At 41.7% G+C, this 19,694-nt stretch overlaps 1 protein-coding gene and 1 pseudogene across 3 annotated transcripts in view; one reads left to right on the forward strand and one right to left on the reverse strand.

Moving 5' to 3' along the window:
- The window catches only part of PIGL (phosphatidylinositol glycan anchor biosynthesis class L), a gene marked incomplete at both ends in the record, with an annotated part of 55,033 nt that overhangs the window by 17,780 nt on the left and 17,559 nt on the right, over positions 1-19,694 (reverse strand). The window lies entirely within an intron of this gene.
- LOC311173192 (selenoprotein K-like) lies at positions 7,607-7,882 on the forward strand (annotated as a pseudogene). The gene has a single exon. The product of its transcript is annotated as a selenoprotein K-like (transcript).

The raw sequence follows: 19,694 nt of genomic DNA on the forward strand, positions 1-19,694 counted from the left end.
CAAAAGCCAAGGACAAAGGCTAGATCTCTCTTTGGGCAAAGCCAAATTCTTTACACCTTCCTTATATTTAGGAACCTTACTGAACTTTTCTGTCAACTATGGCTTGACCCTCCACTTAGTACCTAATTAGATATAGTAATCTATTATTTTCTACTATTTTGTGTGTTTCCCTACCTAAAGTCAAAATATGAAGGTAGACTGATGTCTTACTCTTCTACTTCTCATGTAGTACTTCAAGTCAAAGAACAATTTATTTAAATAAAAAGCAACAGTGTATAACTGAACTTCTACAATGTGCAAGGCACTGTAAAGAGGCTACTAGGCACTAGTTGGTTGATAGTAGTTGTCTCTATTTGAGTCAAAGGCAATTATAGCAGCCTTGTGGGGTTAGAACATACAAGCACTTTGGAAGATAGCAACATTATGAACAGACTAGAGATAAAAAAGTGTATGAAGTAGGGAGGGGAGCAAGTCATCCCAAGGGGACAAACCTCCCTTCAAAATAGGAAACTATAAAAGTTGATGCTGGGAAACTTGAGATAAATGTACAAAAAGTGGGCCTTCCTGGTGGCGCAGTGGGTTGAGCACAGCGCTGTGAAACTATCAGCAGCCTCTGCAGCGTTAGTTTGATCCCTGGCCAGGGAGCTACCCACACGGCGCAGCAGACCTCTCCTGTCTCGCCTGCTGCTCCCCTCAGCAGTGTACTTCAGTCTATCTGCCTGTTCTGTTCCCCACTCTGTCTCTGGTGAATCCTCTCACCTCCCATACCTCTGGCCTGTACCCCAGTTCTTGTCATCATAAATAAATAAATTTTTTAAAAAAGTGACTCCTTTCAGACATGCCACCAGAGTTGTCCTTTGCCTAAAGTTTAATCCTAATCAATTTAAAGCCTGAGTGCAAGAAATCTTTTGTAGTTTCTTCTTTTCTCTGATCTATTAACAATTCTGCGTTAGATAAACAAGCTAGCAGAATGTAAACAGAAGTGCTGTGAGTCAGCCTTTGGATTCTAAAGAGACAGTTGGTGAATGGCCTTTGCCCCACTTTTCTTTGTGCTGTCCCTTTTCGTGCTGGCTGAAGTTTGTAGGAGTTGATTAGAATGAAGTAGCCACCTTGGCCCATGGAGTAATCTTAGGTATAAAAGTGAGACACAACAGAATGAAAAAAAAGGAGGGCCCTTACTGGGACTTGAAGCATGCAACTACCCCTCCCACCCTGACAGTGTGATTTTCAGTTGTGTGCTGCCTAACAAAGACCTGATTTATTTTATATGCCATAATTCTTTAAAAGTCTCATTTGTACTGATTATTTAGGTTGTTACCCTTTTTGTTATTGTAATAAGGGTGTAATAAGCGTCCTTATATATAATTTTTTGTGTGCATCTGTCCATATTTCCTTGGGATAAAATCACAGAAATGTAATTTGAGTCAGGGGTCAATGAAGGAACATATATAGAATTCTCTTAAGAACCTGTTATGGGGCCTCCCCAGTGGCGCAGCGGTTGAGCGCTGGGTTGCGAAGCTGCCCGCGGCCTCTGCGGCGCCGGTTCCATCCCCGGCTGCTCCCCGGCCACCGGAGGAGGGTCCCACATGGCGCGCAGACCTCTCCTGCCGCCCGCTGCTCCCCTCAGCAGTGTACTTTGGTCCTCCTGCCTGCTCTGCTCCCCGCTCTGGCTCTGGTGAATTCTCTCGCCCTCCCGCGCTTCTGACTGTTACCCAGTGCTTGTATAAATAAATAAATAAATCTTTAAAAAAAAAAAAAAAAAAAAGAACCTGTTATGAAGAGTAAGTGGAAAGTATATTAAGTTGCAAGAAATTCAGCATCAAGGGAGTGTTTTTATAAGGGAGAGAAAGAGACCTGTGCATTTAACAGGCTGATCAGAAAGACTAACAAGTACTATCAAGAGCTCTGATCTTTCTAAAAATTTCGTATATATATATATATATATTTTTTAAAGATTTATTTATTTATGCATACAAGAGCGGGGGTTTAGGCCAGAGGTGTTGAGGGCGAGAGGATTAACCAGAGACAGAGTGGGGAGCAGAACAAGCAGATTTATTGAAATAACACTGCTAAGGGGAGCGGCGGGCCAGATAGGAGAGGTCTGCTGCATCTGTGGGTTAGCTCCCTGGCCCAGGATAGAACTTGTGCTGCAGTGACTGCTGATAGCTTCATAGTGCTGAGACTTAACCCCTTGTGCCACCAGGGAGGCCTTCATGTATATATTTTGATACCTACTTTCTTATTTTATGAGCTCCCTGAAGAGTCCAGATCATTTACCCCCTTTTACAGTTGTGAAGACATGCCTAGAAAAGAACTACATGCATTATATGTGGTGTTATACAGACACTAATGGGGCTGGCTCACTGGGAATATATACTATTACAGATTCCAATTTCGTTGACCAACTCTTCTCCTTTGAAGTCACGTGTATAATTCAAAGTTGATCTCAAAGCAGCAATCAAGCCTCAAAGAGTAGTCAAGCTTTTCATTTTAAAAAACACCTGGTGGAGCCTCCCTGGTGGCAAAAAGGGTTAAAGACCAGCATTGTGAAGCTATCCACATTCAGTGCAGCATGATTTCTATCTCCAGCCAGGGAGGTGACCCACATGGCACAGCAGACCTCTCCTGTCTTGCCCACTGCTCCCCTCAGCAGTGTATTTCAGTCAATCCGCCTGTTCTGCTCCACACTCTGTCTTTGGTGAATCCTTTCACCCCCCACACCTCTGGCCTATACCCCAGTTCTTGCATGCATAAATAAATAAATCTTTAAAAAAAATAAAGAACACCTGGCATTGTCCTTTCCACTTGACGCAAATGTTAACCATGCAATGGATGTTGCAGCCCCAGACCTGCATTCTAAGCTGTTTCTTGCTGTTTGATTCCCCAACTCTGGCTCTTATATAGCCTACAGCAACCAGTAATAAAGTAATTTAGAGTTAGGAAATTAGAGTTCCTAGAAACTTTTAATATTTAGCAAGGTCCTTCAGGGCTTTTATTGCAATGTTAGAGTATGGAAATCTCTGGGATGTGTCTGGACAAGTTTGCTAAGATGTAAAGCTGAGTAATTCTGGCTGAAACAGATGGATATGGTGGACTGTACCCAAGTTTCTGGCCAGATTTAGCCTTATAAAAGCAGAGATGACAACGCAAAAGAGTTGAGAATGAGAATAATCAAGGATTGCATCAGTCAGTTGGTGAATCTTCCTTACTTGACATGCCTCTCTCCTTTGCCTCTCTCCTTTCAGAATTCCAGTATGTAGATCTCTCAACTCAGCAATGATAAAACTCGCTAAAATATACAGCAAGTCACACCTTGTACTAAACTTTCTAATTTAGAGACCCATGTTTTTTTTCACTCCTTCACTCTACATCTCAAATCAACCAAGTGGATTTTCCTGATAAGAACCCACCAATGGTGAGCAGGGAACAAAGGTGGAACTTCCAAGGTGATTCACAAAGGCTGTCTGAAGTACTATTTAAAACATTAAAAAGGTCTATTAGGATTGTTTGAAAATAAGCAACTTACAAAGGAAAAAATGCAAACTACCAACATATATTCTGGATCAAAGAAATTAAAAATTAAAGCATATGTGTGTTTGTGTGTGTGAAAGGGCACAGGGAGAAAGGGAGAGGGACTCTGTTTATACTGCTGGTATGCATTTAAACTTCTCTATTTCAGTGACAAGGCAATTTGGTCATATGTGATTATTGTGCCATTTGACCCTAGGCTTCTAGAAACTTACTCTAAGGAAATAGAGACTTCTAGAGGTCAAAGTCAACTCAAGCAGAGATATCACTTTCACTGCAATCATCAGGCAGAGAGCTCCACAAATCTGTTGTTCTGCCACCAGGGAGCAATTTCTCATACTTCCTGAATTGTGGCTTTAAAAAAATGGTAAAGATAAAGTTTTGAACATGGTTCAAAATACAGCAATGAAATGGAAGATACAAGATATGCCCAAGGTAAGAAATGTTCATGTAAAACAGAAAAAAAAAAAAAAAAAAAACCCATCAGGTTATTAAGCTGTAATTGTGTTTTGGATTTCTCAGTCTAAAAGAATGACATTCATTATGAAAAGAATAAAACTATATTTAAAGGAATTGACCTTTGAAAACAAATGTGTAAAAGAACTAAATAAAGAGCTCTCTATTTAATCCAATCTCCAAATGTCCCAGGCTAGGTTTCCCAGAAAGCAGAGCCTAGGATGAAGGCCTACATGTACATACTTTATTGGGAAGTGTGACCCTGGGAGTTGAAGTAAGAAACACAGGGAGGGAAGCAGTGAAGGAGGGAGAGCCAACACAAGGAGGCTTCATGGACTTGGTACCACTTATGGGCATTGTCTGCATGATTCGATGGGACTGTATGAAAAGCATCTTTGAACTGTCTGTCCAAGAGGAGAAAAAATTATTTATCTTCACAGGGTGCTAATGCTCTAGTACTTAAGGGTTAAGAAAATCTGGGTACCTGAGACTAAGCAACAGCTGAAAACCACAGGGCAGAAAGAAGTACACACTAGGCAGGAAACAGGACCAGTCTGACCCAGCTGCAAAGCCATGGCTGGAAGGAGGGGTCTGGAGGGCATAATTGCACCCACAACCCACAACAGAGTTCTTAAAGAGAATGAAATGGTTGAACAACCCATCCAATGAAGCACACACTAAACTCCAAGTTTGGGGCTAAAAGTTAAGGATATAAACATGAATACAAGTCAGGGTTCCTTCCCTCAAGAAGCTTAATGCCTAGTGGGGTGGTTTGATTTGCAGCAGAATGAGAAGGAATTTGCTGGGGAAAGAAGAGAGCTCCAGGGAGGACGGAAGAATTCCAGACTGGAGCAGCAATGTGGCTTGTTCATGGCACTGCCATCAGCCAGTGGTTGTTGAAGTATATGAAGCACCTCATGAGATGACGGCACTGCATTTGGCTCTGAAGACCTCGGAGGAGGAGGTTAGTGTTTTGGAAGCTATCAACCACAACAGAGGAAATCAAATTCTTGCCAATCTTTTGGTATAATTACAAGCTTCACAGCCCCTTCCCTGGAGTGTATTTAGTAAACACAGTGTTAATACTGCTGGAAAATGCCCCAAACTCAGCCCTGCCCTAGACCTTAGTGTTCAGTAAACAAGCCTGGTCTCTCAGCCTGTGAGCATTCACAAAAATAACATTTGTTTTCCTACTGGCTGAATAGCCCCAAACTCTGCCCTTTTCTACACATTCTAATGACTCACCCTAACCGGCACTCTTTAGAACCCTGTCAGGAGACTCATGGAAATGCTCTGTGAAAATCCTCTGTGGCCTTGTCAGTATCTTCAGACATAAGGCTCTGGCAAAGAAAGCACCTCTTTTTTCCTCTCCCAGGGTTATGTACCCAGGTTTCCCCCCATGCTTGCCCTCCCCTCGCCCCCCCAAGACCTAACCCTACAGGCAGAGGCTGGTTACAGAGTCTCTGATGCTGGAATTCCACCAGGGTTGGGTAATAGCTTATCTCTCTGAAAACTGAGTCCCACTTTTGCACACTGCACTCTGAACTTTAATACAGACTGAGGCTGTTCACACACCCTTATTTGGTCTTGTGGCTTGTAGGCCTAGCAGGAAGGTTCAGCCAGTCCCTCCCCCACCCACCACCGGCACATTTCTAAACTCCATTACTTCCTTTGTCATCCAAAGCGAGCAAAGGTCATTTGAGTTCACTGCTAAGACTGAGGCAAGCTGAGAGCATGGAAGTTTACCTGGAGCCTGTGCAGTTCCAGGGGCCCTCAGCCTGCTAACACTGCCACCCAATGGGCCACTCTGGGAGGTCTCATGGTCTTGTGGTCAAGTGTGGTTACGGCAGTGCAATAGAAACTACGAGAGCACAAAGGAATCAGATCAAACTTGAAGGAAAATGGGATGGGAGATGCAACATGCTAAAGCAGGGCCAGGAACCAGTGGATCACCAATGATTAGCCTAAGATAAACAGGAAGAGAGACACTGGAGAAATGAGTAGAGGAGAAAGGAAAAGTCTGCGGGGGGAAAAAAGAAGACTGGGAAAAATAGGAACATAAATCCATTTTTTTAAGTATCTACTCTGAGAAAGGCCCCATACTCCAGCAGTTTAGGAGACCAGGCAAAGATCAAATGTCCCAAGCCTTGTTCACATAAGGCTAAAAGCCCTCAGTCCTAATCATAAGATGGATTTTTTTTACAGAACATAAAGGGGATTTGCATTTTTATGTTACGCATTATTTCTCAGAAAGATGCATTTCATATGATTGCAACATATAATATAAAAAGATCACAGAATTCTTATGAGAAATTCTTATCCAAAAACTGCCAATTTGCTGTCTGATATGACTTCTGCGAAACAGAAAGAAACCTGTTCCCCAAACTCACTTCAAAGAGGTTATAGAGTTCTGCTTGCTCTTACTAGCCCCCAAAGAGGCCTGTATCAAACCCTTTTTCCCTCCCCCGCCCCCACTCCCAACAAAGAGGAATGGGTTTGTAAGTATTTGTGGATACACGAAGATAGAGAAGAGATAAACTAAGAAGGAGGCTGTGAAATTTTTTTTTAAAGATTTATTTTATTTATGCATACAAGAGCTGGGGTATAGACCAAAGGTGTCGGGGGTGAGAGTATTAACCAGACACAGAGTGGGGAACAGAACAGGTGGATAGACTGAAACACACTGCTGAGGAGAGTGGCGGGCAAGACAGGAGAGGTCTGTGGCGCCTTGTGGGTTAGCTCCCCGGCCTGGGATTGAACTTGTGCTGCATGGCTGCTGATAGCTTCATAGTGCTGAGACTTAACCCCTTGCGCCACCAGGGAGGCCTGAAATATATTTTGAATAAAGAAAGGGGCAGTAGCACAACCCTTGGACTGGTCTCTGAATCTTTTGTTACCTGGAATTTCTGCCTATTGGCTGTTTTTAAAAGAATCAACATGAGGGTTATCTCAGGGAAAGGGTTCATCCCTGATTTTGGCAAGCAACCTGAAACACTGCCATATGCCAAGAAAAAGAAGATGACAGAAGGTCAGACACCAGGACCTTGAATCTCTCTGGGCCACCCAGCCTTGTTCATAAGCATCCACTTGAATCCTTAAGAGGTACAGAGAACTGGACCAGGAGCTCTGGGAAAACTCAAGGGTAGAAGAGTTTATTACTTTGATTCTACTGAGCTGCAAGACATTGTGCAAAATGATATAAGGGATGCAAGTAGGCAGAAGGATTAGACAAGCATTCAAATAACAAAATCCAGGGCCTCCCTGGTGGCACAAGAGGTTAAGACACAACTTATGAAGCAACCTGTGGCCACTACAGCACGTTTGATCTCTGGCCAGGGAGGTGACCCACATGGCACAGCAGACTTCTCCTGACTCGCCTGCTGTTCCCCTCAGCAGTTTATTTCAGTCAATCTGCCTGTTTTGTTCCCCACTCTGTCTCTGGTGAATCCTCTCACACACATCCCCTCACACACCTCTGGCCTATACCCCAGTTCTTGTATGCATAAATAAATAAATCTTTAAAAAAAAAATCCAAGACAAAAACATAAGAAAAAGTCAAACAAAAACGTGGGTTGAGAGAAGGAAAACATAAGGTTCTACGGTATGGGAAACAAGAAACAAGATGGTTTACATCTTGAATGGATAAATGTTGGACAGCCAGTCAATCCCCATGGAGATTATCTTTGATAACACATTTCTTCTGGGAAATAGCTGAGTTTGTGGTTTTATTTTTCAAAACTGCTTCAGCAAGATGTGAAAAAGAGAAAAGGCATGGAAACTCATATGATTCCAGATATGATGATAGAAGAGGGCCACCAGGAAACCCTCCCCCCAACCAAGAATGGATCAAATTAATCATCTCTGTGGCCCTAGTCATCCTCCAATGGCTGGTGGATGAGGAAGACAAATGTCTGATCTAAGAAGCAGACAACTGGATATGCACATTTATAGCAGAAGGAAACCATCGAGAAGTGGAGGGCTGACCATGCTAGATGAATAGATGAATGTGCCTGTCTAAACAAGAACTGCTCTGTGTCCTCGCAGATGAAGGAGGTTGTGCTGGAAATTCCCTATACAGGGATCTGACACGACTTGACATGCAGTTCTATAAATGCATATGTTTGTCTCATCTTTTTTTGTATTGTTTATGAAAGTGTTAATATAGTTTTTTTAAAAAGATTTATTTATTTATTTATACAAGCACTGGGTACAGTCAGAAGCGTGGGAGGGTGAGAGAATTCACCAGAGCCAGAGCGGGAAGCAAAACAGCAGAAAGACTGACAACACTGCTGAGGGGAGCAGCGGGCGCGGCAGAAGAGGTCTGTGTGCCATGTGGGACCCTCGCTGGTGGCCGGGGATCGAACCAGCGCTGCAGAGGCTGCGGGCAGCTTCGCAGCCCAGTGCTCAACCACTGCACCACCAGGGGAGGCCCGAAAGTGTTAATATAGTTTTAATAAGTAAATATTTTAGGTTATAAAAGTGACTTCTCATCTTTATAATTAAAGTAACTCTGAATTGGAAGAGAAATAAAAGATTATTCAGTACTATCAGGGTCATCTTTTTCGACTTCTGAGATAATGTGCATTGTTACTTTGTTCTCATTTATAAATAAATCTCATTATACTTAAAAAAAAACTGTATATAAGTGAAAAATGGTTAGAAAATTAAGTTAGAAGAAAAAAAGATCCATACATCACTCCAGGTTAACAAACCCTGCTCTAGAACATTGAGTTGAAAACCAGCCATTGTTGTCTAGGCAATAAAGGCTAATCTATCTCTAACCTCTGGCTCCTTTCCCTTAGCTCCTCTCATGGGTAGAGTTAATATGGACCCAGGCAGGCATCAACTGATGGGTTCCATCCCAAGGACCAAGTAGGGTCTATTACTACCAATGTAAAGACATATTTAATTTCATTTTAAAAGGTTTGTTTATTCATACAAGAACTGGGGTATAGGCCAGAGGTGCGGGGGTTGAGAGGATTCACCAAGATCAGAGTGGGGAACAGAACAGGTGGATTGACTGAAATACACTGCTGAGGGGAGAAGTGGGTGAGACAGGAGAGGTCCGCTGCACTATGTGGTAGCTACCTGGCCAGCGGGGGATCGAACTTGTGCTGCAGAGGCCGTGGATAGCCTCATAGTGCTGTGCTCAAACCCTTGTGCCACCAGGGAGGCCCCTAAGGCATATTTTAGACTGAGCATACAAAAGGATAGTGGTAAACCTTTCGTACCGGTGTGTACCTCTAGTTCCAAGCTTTCCTGCAACCAATCCTAACAAAGTCACCTCAGAATCACCACAGGGGCAGTTGCCCGACTTTGACCATGCCCGTTAGCTAGAAATTCCTGCAGTAATGGCTAACCCACTAGATTGGATTCCTTGGGCTAGTCCAGTTCAAGCCTGCAATCAGCCCATCCTCAGGCTACTATAATGTGATGACTGACTTGTTGGTCTATACTACTGGGGTAACTATATCTCTGGTAGACATGTCTGATAACAATGTGGAAGGGAGAGAGGTATGCTAGGGACTGGACTTACTATGATAGAAATAATAAAATGTATAATAATAAAATAATAAAATGTCTAAAAATTCCTCTGATGATAAGTACAGTAAATAAAACAGAAGTGAAAATAATTATGTAAGGGTTAGAGATATACAAGAAATGTGTTCAAGGATAATGCCAGCTCTGAGATCATCCTAAGTGGGTCTCATTGGTGTCTCTATTAAATACATCCATCTGAGGGGCCTCCCTGGTGGCGCAGGGGTTAAAGACAGCGCTATCAAGCTATTGCCAGCCACTACAGCATGAGTTCACCCTGGCTGGCCAGGGAGCAACCCACATGGCTCCTCAGACCATTTCTGTCTCGCCTGCTGCTCCCCTGCGGAGTATTTCAGTACATCTGTCTGTTCAACTCCCCAGTATCTGTGGTGAATCCTCTCACCCCCCATACCTCTGGCTTACAACCCAGTTCCTGTATGCATAAATAAATAAATCTGAAAAAAAATAAATACATCCATCTGGAAGGCACAATCCTTTGATGCCAACAAGGCTATCTAATCTTAAGCCTTACAGAGAGATCCTTAGAATTATCATCTAAAATGTGTCAAAATTAGATTGTAAAAATGACCTTAAAGTGAACTATTGTTCTGCTGCAACATTTTCTAACTGTGGATTGCAAGAGGACACTAGCCTTTCTCTTTTCTTGGCCTCACGCCTGAACTGCAAGTCCTGACCCATGTCTTAACACCATGTTTCAATCTCCTCATGTCTGATCTCAGTCTTGATCTCCATTTCCGACTTTGTCCTAATCCTGACTTTCAGAATTCAGACCTGATACTGTCTTTCTGAAAATAATCTCAGTTCCCAACTGACTAGCACTTGTGTTCTCCATTTGTGACACATAGCTTTGAAACACTTTGGATGAATACCTTTCCCGATTAAGCCCAGTATAAAGTCCTGATGACCTTTGACTTTGATCCAACAGCCTGTGAGTACCAAGGTCATCAATGGAGGCCGTCATTTTTCTCATGAGAATGTGAGCCTTTTTTACCAGCTGGGGGACCCTGAAAACACTGTCCTTGCCCAGAAGTCTTGGTCATGGCTCTGACATGTTGTCCCAACAAATTCCCAACAGTTCAATTTAGAGGTAGGGCAAAAGGAAAAATTCAGGCCTTCAATAAATATTTATTTCCCCCCCTTTGGTAGAGTGACAAACTTGGTATCCAGTCTGACAGGGATATTAGAAAGATGAGGCATTCAGTGGAGGTGATCTATATACTAAGGAGGTGATTTATATGCTAAATATACACATCTGGGAGCTCAACTGGCCTCCTTTCTCCCTTATCTTTGATAATCAATTGATTATCAAGTCCGAGAAATGCTACCTTTCCAACAGCAGTAGAACCCATCTCTAGCTTTTGTGTTGTTGCTTTATTTCCGATTCATTTCTTACCTGATTATGCTGGTCCTATTACCTCACATCTGAACACCTCCTTCCAAGCCACTGTCCCCAATGTTCTCAGAGAGCACTTTTTAAAAAGCAAATCAGATCAAGTCATTGTCCGGTTTAACATACTTCACTGCTTCTTAAAGCTTTAAGAAAATGTTGAAATTCCTTAACCTCAACCTGTGTGTGATCTTTGTAGTCTGCATCTTCCTATCTCTCTTATTTCATCTTATATCACATTCCCTCAGTTCATCTTATATCACATTCTATCTGTAGAACACACTCTGTGTGTTAATTCCCACTTTTTGAAGACTTGGATCACAGGCAACCTGTTTATGGTGTCTTTCCTGACTTTTCGCTTGACGTTCTTGCTACCTTTGCAGAACTGACCTTTAATAGAAGCTTTTCTGTGCTGTCATCACATCATTAGTTAGCTTGTTGGCTTTCTCTAATAGACTATAACAGCTCTTTGAGGGCAAGAACTTTTCATTTTGTACTCCCAGGACCCAGTGGGAGTACATGCTCACATGTACTCACATGGTGAGCTGAATTTTGCTCACAAAATAAGTATATGCTCACAAAATGAATGTTAAATGAAGACGAAATGAATAAACACGTTTCAAAGATTAAAAAGACAAACAAACTTAATTCCGAGTGCCTCTCCTGAGCTCTTATGACCCTGTTTCTTCCTGATTTCCACATGAACCTGGCTTGACGGGACACTGGTGTTTTGTAAACAGTCTCACTCACAAGTGCAGAATGTGTATTAAACACTAAGAACATAGGCTTAGGGGGAGTGCAGAAAATGTGAAAAAGACTTGAGGTAAAACCTCGGGGATAAGAAACAGAGTGATGTAAGTTGACTGACACAAAGAGTCCAGGGAAGTGGGAGTCAGAAGGCAGTTAGGAAGCAAAAAGTAGGTTCAGAATTGGGGGAGTGGTTAACATTCACCAGAGCTGCTAAGAAGGCCAACTGGAACTGAAAAGTGTCCCCCAGATTTTACCAGTAGGAAGTTACCAATCAGCCCTGACAAAGAGGAGTTTCAATGGCAGAGGGAAAGGGAGGATGGTGAGCTGAATTTTGCTCTATTGGGAATGAATAAGAGATGAAGATGCAGAGACTGTAAGTATAGATAATGTTTAATTATAAAGGAAGAGAGAGAAGTAGGGCAGTAATGGGATGAGGGAGAGTTAAGTGGAAGTTTTTTTTTTCCCCCTAAAGTTTATTTATTTATGCATACAAGAACTGGGGTACAGGCGAGATGTGGGGAGTGAGAGGATCCACCAGAGACAGAGTAGGGAACAGAATAGGCAGACTGACTGAAATACACTGCTGAGGGGAGCGGCGGGCAAGTCAGGAGAGGTCTGCCTCACCATGTGGGTTGCTCCCTGGCCAGGGATTGAACTCGTGCTGCAGAGGCTGCAAATTGCTTCATGGTGCAGTGCTTAACCCCTTGCGCCACCAGGGAGGCCCTGGTTTGTTTGTTTTAATGATGAGAGAATCTTGAACAAACAGATATGGAAAGAATCCAAAATCATGAAATAAGAACAAATAGGGCCTAATGAAAATATCCCCATGCTCTGGGAATAACAAATTACATGCTACAGATCAGGATTACTGACAAAATGTCAGTAATGAGGCTATAAATAATAGAGTCCAGGTGTCCCAGTGTGGGCAACTAGTTCTAAGAAACAGAGCATTGATAACCATCTCTCTGAATTCTGAGAATTTGTTTCACAGGTAGGGCAGTGAAGTAAGCTGCAATTTCATAGTAATAGTCTGTTTCAGGCTAAGGATAAAAGATAGGAGGAGATTACAGGCTCATAGTAGGGAAGCAGTGAAATTTGCCTCACAAATGAAGTGAAAGGGAATGAGGTTTACGATTGGACACAAGCTAAAACGTAAGTTTCAGATATGCTATGAATAATTTTCTACTAAAATTATGCCTCATGTGATATTTGTGACCTATATTCGAAAACTATTGTTTAACTAAAATTCTAATGTGACTGGGCCTCTTGTATTTTGTCAGGCCATACTGTTCAGGGTGCAAACCTTTTTGCAGGGCAGTTACCCTGTTTATTAAATCATAAAATGTTAGTTGTAAAAGAAGCCTTTAGAGCTAATCTAATTTAACACTCTTTATTAGGAAAAGAAAAAGGATCAAAATATGGTTATGACTGTTGTCACCATGCTAGATAGGACCCGGACCTGGGGACAGATTCCCTGGAGCTGTATGGCATTTTTCAGTCTAGCTTCAGGAGACATGAAATTCTATAAAATACCTTATAATCAAATATAACTACATTTTAATATACTTTACTAAAAAGGGAATACAGTATACTATGACTCCTTTAGGAGTTATTGAGGAAAATACATGCATTGCTAAATTGAGCAATCGTACATAACATTTCAATTACAATATTGAGAAATAATAGTTTACACTGGACACGAGTCTAAGCAAGAGGTTATATCTACTTAGGTTTGCATGGATAACATCTAGCATAACTGTAGGTGACAGATAAACATTTTGAAAAAAAGGTTACATACATTCATCTTAGGTTCTGTTTAATAATTTGAAACTAACTGTGGGATCACAGAGGATGAGTTCAGGAAACCACATGGGCAGGATGATGAAAACTAGAATAGGGATTAAACATATTGTAGTGGAAGGTGGAGTGATGGGGAAGCTGGCATCTGATTACAATCTTTATATATATATATAAAGTGCTGAGGAAAACTCTATTAGGATGCAGATTCAGCCCCATGACTAGGTAAAGACTGTTAAAGGAAGATCAAGATTATAAGGATAATAGGGCCTCCCTGGTGGTGCAAGGGGTTAAGATGCAATGTATGAAGCTATCCTATGAAACTATCCGAAGCCATTGCAGTACAAGTTCAATCCCTGGCCAGGGAGGTACCTACATGGCACAGCAGACCTCTCCTGACTAGCCTGCTGCTCCCCTCAGCAGTGTATTTCAGTTAATCCACCCGTTCTGTTCCCCACTCTGTGTAGTGAATCCTCTCATCTCCCAACACAAATGGCCTGTCTCACAGTTCTTATATGCATAAATAAATCTTGAAAAAATATAAAGATAATTTTGAATGAATACTTGAGAGATGCAGTGATGAATTCTTCAAAATAAATCCTTTGTTTATTCTGTCTATCTCTCAGACAGCTCAGGGGCTGGACAAGCAAACTAAGTGATTTCAAAATGCTCAGAAGCTCCCCTCATCCAATAGTCCACTCTAACCTGATTTCAACTCTCTGAACCGTATCTTCTAGCTCTTCCCCTCCAGCCTTCCTCACTCCTTGGAGTACTAGAAGTTTGGGGTCCTTAATGTTTCTGGCTCTGTGTGCACCTCTGGCCCTGGCATCTAATTGTGCTTGCCCTGACTTCTGCTCCTGCTCCAAGTAATCCCACACTCCCAGACTATCTGACACAAGTCTGTCCACTCCAATTCTCTCACAGGAATTTGGAATTAAATTTAGTCTCTAGCACAGAGGTTCTTAAAATATTACTGTGTTGTAGGATCATTGGGAATTGTTAAAAATGCAGATTATTGATCCCTTTACCCCCTTAGATTCAAGTCTAAGTACCTATGTTTTAACAAATACCTGAGGTAATTCTGCTGCACCTGGCCTGCAGGTCAATCCCTACCTTTTACACAACATCACTCTAGTTATTCTGTTTGGATGGAAAGTAGCCATGCAAAGCCAGACTAAATCAGAAAGAAAAGATCAAGTGGTCATATGTATGCCTTGGACCAGTTACTTAACCTCTCAGTTTCCTTTTTGTGGCTCAGTAATATCCCATTGTATGGAGATACCATATTTTGTTTATCCATTTATTAGCAGATAGACCTTGGGATGTTTCTACCTTTGACTGATTGTGAATTATTTGAATGTTATTTGAATATGTTTTAATTCTTTTTTTTAAAGGTTTATTTATTTATGCTTACAAGAACTGGGGTGTGAGCCAGAGGTGTGGGGGGTGAGAGGATTCACCAGAGACAGAGTGGGGAGCAGAACAGGCAGATCCACTGAAATACACTGCTGAGGGGAGCAACGGGTGAGACAGGAGAGGTCTGCCATGCCATGTGGGTTGCTCCCTGGCTGGGGATAGAACTCATGCTGCTGTGGCTGGCGATAACTTGATAGTGCTGTCTTTAACACCTGCACCACCAGGGAGGTCCTCTGCTTTAATTCTTTTGGGCAGTTACACAGGAATAGAATTACTGAGTAATGGTAATTCTACGTTTGATTTTTTGAGTATCTGACAAACTGTTTTCCACAGTGGTTACATCATTTGATATACTCACCAGCAATGAGTAACGGTTTCATTTTCTCTGTATCATCAGCATTCTTTTTACTTTATTTTTCAAAATTATGGTCAACCTAGTGGGTGTGAAGTGGTATTTCACAGTGGTGATTTCCATTTCCATAGAGACTAATGGTGTTGAACATCTTTTCCTGTGCTTAATAGTCATTTTTATGTCTTCTTTGGAGTTATATATATTCAAGTCCTTTGCCCATTTTTTAAAAGATTTATTTACTTATGCATACAAGAAGTGGGGTACAAGCCATAGGTGTCGGGGGTGAGAGGATTCACCAGAGACAGAGTGAGGAACAGAACAGGCAGACTGACTGAAATACACTGCTGAGGGGAGCAGCGGGCAAGTCAGGAGAGGTCTGCTGCGCCATGTGGGTTGCTCCCTGGCCAGCCAGGGATTGAACTCCAGCTGCAAAGGCTGTGGATAGCTTCATAGGCTGAGTCTTAACCCACTGCGCCACCAGGGAGGCTCCCTTTGCCCATTTTTAAATTGTATTGTCTTTTTGTTGTTGAATTATAGGAGTTCTTTTTTTTTTTTTTTTAACAGTTTGACCCTCTTTTTTTTAATATTTATTTATTTGTTTGTTTATTTATACAAGCACTGGGTACAGTCAGAAGCGCGGGAGGGTGAGAGAATTCACCAGAGCCAGAGCGGGGAGCAGAGCAGGCAGAAGGACCGAAGTACACTGCTGAGGGGAGCAGCGGGCAGCAGGAGAGGTCTGCACGCCATGTGGGACCCTCCTCCTGTGGCCAGGGAGCAGCCAGGAATCGAAGTGGCGCTGCAGAGGCTGCGGGCAGCTTCGCAACCCAGCGTTCAACCGCTGCACCACCCGGCAGGCCCCATAGTTCTTAATGTATTTATTTATAAATATTTATAAAAATAGTATATGTGGCAAATACTATTACATATATACCTATATTTACCTACATACCTAAATCTAGCTGTTAATACCTCATCAAATATATAATTTGCAAATATCTTTCCCATTTTATAAGTTGTCTGTTCACTCTCTTGACAGTGTTCTTTGATATATGAAAGTTTTCTTGTTTTGATGAGGTCCAATTTGTCTATTTTTTCTTTTGTAGCTTGTGCTTTGGTTGTATCTGAGAAGACATTGCCAAACCGAAGGGCATAATGAATTATACCTATATTTCCTTTTAAGATCTTTATAGTTTTATCCCTTATGTTTAGGTCTTTTGATATAATTTTGTATGTGGTAAAGAGGAAGAGGTCTAACTTTGTTCTTTTGCATGTGGATATCCAGTTATCCTGGCACTATTTGTTGAATCATATTCTTTCCTCATTGGCTTTCTTGGCATTATTGCTGAAAATCACTTGACTGTATGAAGGCAGCATGGAAAGAGAAAGAGACAGATAGGGTTTTGTGTGTGGTGGGGGTGATGAGAGAGGGAGAGAGACAGAGAGAGAGACAGAGGAAGAGGGAAACAAAAAATAATAAAACCTGTATTCACCTACAGAAACTGGACAGTTAAGCTGTGTCTCAGGCTTGAGGAACTAGGTCTAACCATAACAGTTTTACTAAACTAGCAGATGTAGCACCACATCACCATAAGTTGCAACACACATAGGCAGCTGCAAATGTTTTGTATCCCAAGGGTTCTCTGGGACATCCCACAAATGACAAAAAATTATTTCTTGGAACTTGGTGTTATGGGGAAATAATCTGAAAGACTGACTCAATAATCCTTCATCTGTACACTAACAATGTTTCTAAGACCTGCAGTTTAGAGAACTGTCTCATATCCAAAGTTTTGGGTTCCTAGCACAGTTTTTGCAGTTATTATGAACTGAACTTGTGCCTCCTCAAAATGTGTATGTTGAAACCTGTTCCCCTAATGTGATGGTATTTGGAAATGGGGACTTTGGGAGGTGAAGAGGTCAAAAGGGTAGAGTCCTCATGAGTGGGAAAAGCATGCTTGTTTAAGAGACTACAGAGAACTCCTTTGCTCTTTCTGCCATGTGAAGACAGTGAGAAGACAGCTGTCCAGAAACCAGGAAGTGGCTCTTTTACTAGAAACTGAATTGCTGATGCCTTGGCCTTGGATTTCCCAGTCTCTAGAACTATGAGAAACATATTTCTATTGGCTATAAGCCACCCAGCTTATGTTATTTTTGTTACAGCAGTCTGAATCAATCATGACAGTAGAGGCAAGGACAAGCAGACTAAACTTATGTTGGTAAATAAAAGGTCCGCTTCTGAATTTTTTTCACACCCCTATTCAGCTTTCTGATGAGGAGCTCCAATTTGTTACAATGGCATGTTCTACTGGATATGTCATTAACTGTAAAAGTGCTTAGTAAATGTTTGGAAAGCCCTTAAAATGATCAGATATGTTACTGATCTCAGCATATGAATGTCCCTTTATAGAAGAATGACCATATCTAAACATGTCCTGCTCTGCTCCTGAGGGAGATCTAGGAAATTTTGTCTCAAGAGCTTTACATAAAATCATCATCTTCATCATTTTACATATAAGAAATGAGAAGCCCAGAGAGGAGAAATTATATACCAAGGACAGCTGGTTTGTAGCAAAGCTACAGCATGAATCCACATTTCATAACTCTATTAGAGCTCTTTACATCATCTTTTAAGATTTATTTATTTATACATACAAGAACTTGGGTATAGGCCAGAGGTGTAGGGGGTAAGAGGATTCACCAGAGACAGAGTGGGGAACAGAACAGGCAGACTTACTGAAACACACTGCTGAGGGGAGCAGCAGGCAAGACAGGAGAGGTCTGCTGCACCATGTGGGTCACTCCCTGGCTGGGGATCAAACCCATGCTGCAGTGGCTGCGGACAGCTTAAAAGGTTGCATCCCAACCCCTTGTGCCACCAGGGAGGGCCAACTTTACATCATCTTTTACTTTCCTTATTTTCATTCCTCTGGTCTTGATTTCCTCACATTCAAACTTCCTTCAACTATCAGTATAATCTGTCTAAAATGGAAATATGGACTTCCAGTTATAGCACCAGAGATATTTTCACTTTACTCTCTTTCTTCAAACTCCACTGAAAACAGTAACAAAAGAAATAAAAGTTATATAGCATTCACTTTGATGAAACAAAAATTTCCTATAGCTACATTAAGGTGGCTACCAAATTTTTGCTATTATAAATAGTATTGTAATTACTATCATAATATATATATGTATATATATTTGGTGAATTCTGTTTTTGTGGTATTTGCACCTCTTCTAAGCACAACTTTATGATTTTTTTAGGGCCACCACTCCCTAGTCCCACTTTACTTCTTTTGCAAAGATTCTCCCAGTCATATTACTTAAAGGCCACATTCAGTTCCCAGAATAATCTGTCTTTGAAGTAACATTGAAGCAGCTTTCAGTTTTCACATAATAGCTCCATATCAGCTAGGTCCACTTCAGTCTCCTTCCCTGGTTTCTTTTCTAGGAAACATTCTTGTCCTTTGTGCCTTTTAGGAGGATGGGAGCCCTGCCATTCTTTTGCCAACTGGGACTGGATCTGTGCCCTAGAGCCTCAGCCCAGTCACTTCTTTGTGTAAATGGAGAAAAGGACCATGGGAGGCTTTATTTTCATCTTTCACAGTGAGAGGATGCTTGGTCACATTCACTTTGGCAGCCAGCATACAGGTCTTTTTCGGTTTTTGTAGGGGAAGGCTCTTACTGGGTTTCAGGAGAGGGGGTTTAATTACCAACATGACCCCAACAGTCTCAGACTCTGCCTTGTGACTTCTCTTTCACTGCACGATTTGCATGTATTTGTTGGAAAACACAAAGACTTCCAGGAACTGCTAGCAAGCCAGGCTCATTTATGTTTCTGAGTAGATACTGGATTCCTTGTTCAGCTAAATTCATCTGTAAAAATCTTGGACTTTTTAATGCCCAAATGATGAAATGAGATTTGTGCTGAAACCTTAAGACAATGAAGTCAAATTTACAGAATGGCAAGAGAGGCAGAAGACCTTATGGCCTAAGAGTGAAAAATTAGTGGGACAATGAGAATGCAACAAAATGACCAAGAAAACCTGGGCATATCTGAAATGGTGCCACAGATACTAATCTTTGAGCTGAGGTTTGAAGGATGAATGAATTTGATAAAGGACAAGGTAAGGGGGGTAGGAGAGACTAGCACATGCAAAGGGGTGGACACATATGAAAGCATTGTGTGCTTGAGGTGCAGCTTAAATATGAAAGGATACATAGATTGGGAAACTGTGAGAAAAGAAGTGATATCTGTATAAACAGGCGTTGGAAGATAAGGCTGAGCAGGGAGACAGAGATCAGATCATGGACAGTTTAATAGCTTTGAGACCTTACAGTTTTCCCAAACAATAGTCCTTGGAGTCCAAACCACTACAATGGGTATGGGTAATGGTTGGGGGGAATTGCTTTGTTTTATTCCATCATACTCTTTTTTTTTTTTTTTAA

Source organism: Talpa europaea, assembly GCF_964194135.1.
Source record: "Talpa europaea genome assembly, chromosome: 7".
NCBI classification, from domain to species: domain Eukaryota; kingdom Metazoa; phylum Chordata; class Mammalia; order Eulipotyphla; family Talpidae; genus Talpa; species Talpa europaea.